General features: G+C 39.3%; 1 long non-coding RNA gene across 1 annotated transcript in view; it reads right to left on the bottom strand.

Annotated features, from left to right (window-relative positions):
• LOC128248292 (uncharacterized) overlaps positions 1 to 2,640 on the bottom strand; it is an 18,305-nt gene that overhangs the window by 8,475 nt on the left and 7,190 nt on the right. The window lies entirely within an intron of this gene.

Here is a 2,640-nt window from a genome sequence, read left to right as displayed (position 1 = left end):
GTGTGTGTGTGTGTGTGTGTGTGTGTGTGTGTGTGTGTGTGTGTGTGTGTGTGAGTGTGTATGCATGCACATGTGTGTGTTTTAATTTTTTCATTTATTTTTATGCTTGTGTTTCCATGCAAGCATCAACTAGATAAATGTATTATTGAGGCATTGTTTAACAGCCAGATGCCCTTTCTGTCACTAAACATTACCTGTTTTTCAAGTAAAGGGGTCTTTTATTTCACACATCTTTGAATATGCAAAGCCGGTGATTAACCTGTTATCAGGGGGGAAATGACAGCAATGCCACCACATGTAGCTGAGTGATTTTCAAAGTAGCACAAATGCAAACAAACACACAGACACTCACATGTACACACACATACAGACACACACACACACACACACACACACATACACACACATATACATATGCATCAACATATTAGGTTTGGTAGAGCAGTGAGTTAGTAGAATCATTAGCATGCTTGGGAAAATGCTTAGCGGCATTTCGTCTGTCGTGACGTTCTGAGTTCAAGTTTTGCTGAAGTTGACTTTGCCGTTCATTCTTTCAGGGTTGATAAAATAAGTACCAGTTGAATGCTGGGGTAAATGCAATTGAGTTATGATCTCCCTGAAATTGTTGGCCTTGTTTTTGCATGAAATATAGCCACAAAGGAGCTAACACTGGCCAATGCTGGTGGCATGTAAAAAAAAACCCCATTACACTCTTGGAGTGGTTGGTGTGAGGAAGGGCATCCGACCATAGAAACCATGCCAAATCAGATTGGAACCAGGTGCAGCTCTCCAGCTTACCAGTTTTCAGTCAAACCATCTAACCCATGCCAGCATGGAAAGCAGACGCTAAATGATGATGATGATGATAATGATGGTGGTGGTGATGATGATGATGTGAAACAAACAGGAAAATAGAACTCAAAACGTGTATTCTTCTTTTACTTGTTTCAGTCATTTGACTGTGGCCATGCTGGAGCAGCACCTTTAGTTGAACAAATTGACCCCAGAACTTATTCTATTGGTCTCTTTAGCCGAACCGCTAAGTTACGGAGACACAAACACACCAACATTGGTTGTCAAGCAATGGTGGGAGAACAAACATAGACACACATACAAATATATACATATATATATATATATATATATATATATATATATATATATATATATATATATATATATATATATATATATATAAACTGTAATTTTTGTATAATTATGTATTGTTAATATAACAATACATAAAGATGGGCTAGAGTTGAAGTGCTCAGCATGAGCTAGAATTCATCTTATAGTACAAATAGATACATAAGGGTGGAAAATCACAGGAATAATACCATATATATATATATATATATGATGAGCTTCTTTCAGTTTTCATCCACCAAATCCACTCACAAGGCTTTGGTCAGCCAGAGGCTATAGTAGAAGACATTCACGCAAGGTGCAACGCGGTGGGAATGAACCCAGAATCATGTGGTTGAGAAACAAGATCCTTACCACATACCCACGCTTATATTTTTTTTATTAATCAGCAGAAGTTACAGAGTAACTTAAGTGCCAAAGCATGAAACACTTGACTCCTGAGTCACTCTGTAACTTTTGCTGATAAATAAAAAATACATTGTATGTTAAGAAGTTTGCTTCCCAACCACATGGTCCCAGGTTCAGTCCCACTGCATGGCACCTTGGGCAAGTGTCTTCTACTAAAGCTTTGGGCCGACCAAAGTCTTGTGAGTGGATTTAGTAGACTGAAAGAAACTCATTATGTGTGTGAGTGTGTGTGTGTGTGTGTGTGTGTGTGTGTGTGTGTGTGTGTGTGTGTGTGTGTGTGTGTGTGTGTGTGTGTGTGTGTGTGTGTGTGTGTGTGTGTGTGTGTGTTTATCCCCCACTACTGCTTGAATAATTGGTGTTGAAGTTTTTACATCCCTGTAACTTAGCTGTTTGGCAGAAGAGACTAATAAAATATGTACTGGGCTTCAAAAAAAAAAAAGAAATAAGTACTGGTGTTGATTTGGTTGACTAAAATTCTTCAAGGTGATGCTCCAGCATGGCCACACAGTCTAATGACTGAAACAAGTAAAAGATAAAAGATAAAATATATACGTTCATACATACATACACACATAAATACATGCACATGTGTAAACACACACACACACGCACAAATATATATACACACATACAGATAGATGCACACCAAACAAGAATGGTGTCTTGGAAGAAGCCATATCATGATAATGTAGTCCTGCATTCCTGACACATAAAAAAGTACAACTGCATGGTCATAATCTGAGGTGCCTCTGATCATGTGCCTGTTTGATCAGGATTGACTTAGAACTAAAGAATAACAATTAACACTGTGTGGTAAGTAGCTTGCTTACCAATCACATGGCTCCGGGTTCAGTCCCACTGTGTGGCACCTTGGGCAAGTGTCTTCGGGCCGACCAAAGCCTTGTGAGTGGATTTGGTAGACGGAAACTGAAAGAAGCTCGTTGTATATATGTCATCGTCGTTTAAAGTCCGCTTTCCATGCTAGCATGGGTTGGACGATTTGACTGAGGACTGGTGAAACCAGATGGCTACACCAGGCTCCAATCTGATTTGGCAGAGTTTCTACAGCTGGATGCCCTTCCTAAC

This window comes from Octopus bimaculoides, chromosome 7 (genome assembly GCF_001194135.2).
Source record: "Octopus bimaculoides isolate UCB-OBI-ISO-001 chromosome 7, ASM119413v2, whole genome shotgun sequence".
Lineage (NCBI taxonomy): Eukaryota > Metazoa > Mollusca > Cephalopoda > Octopoda > Octopodidae > Octopus > Octopus bimaculoides.
The sequence above is the reverse complement of the archived record's forward strand: the minus strand, read 5'-3'. Positions and strand labels throughout refer to the sequence as shown.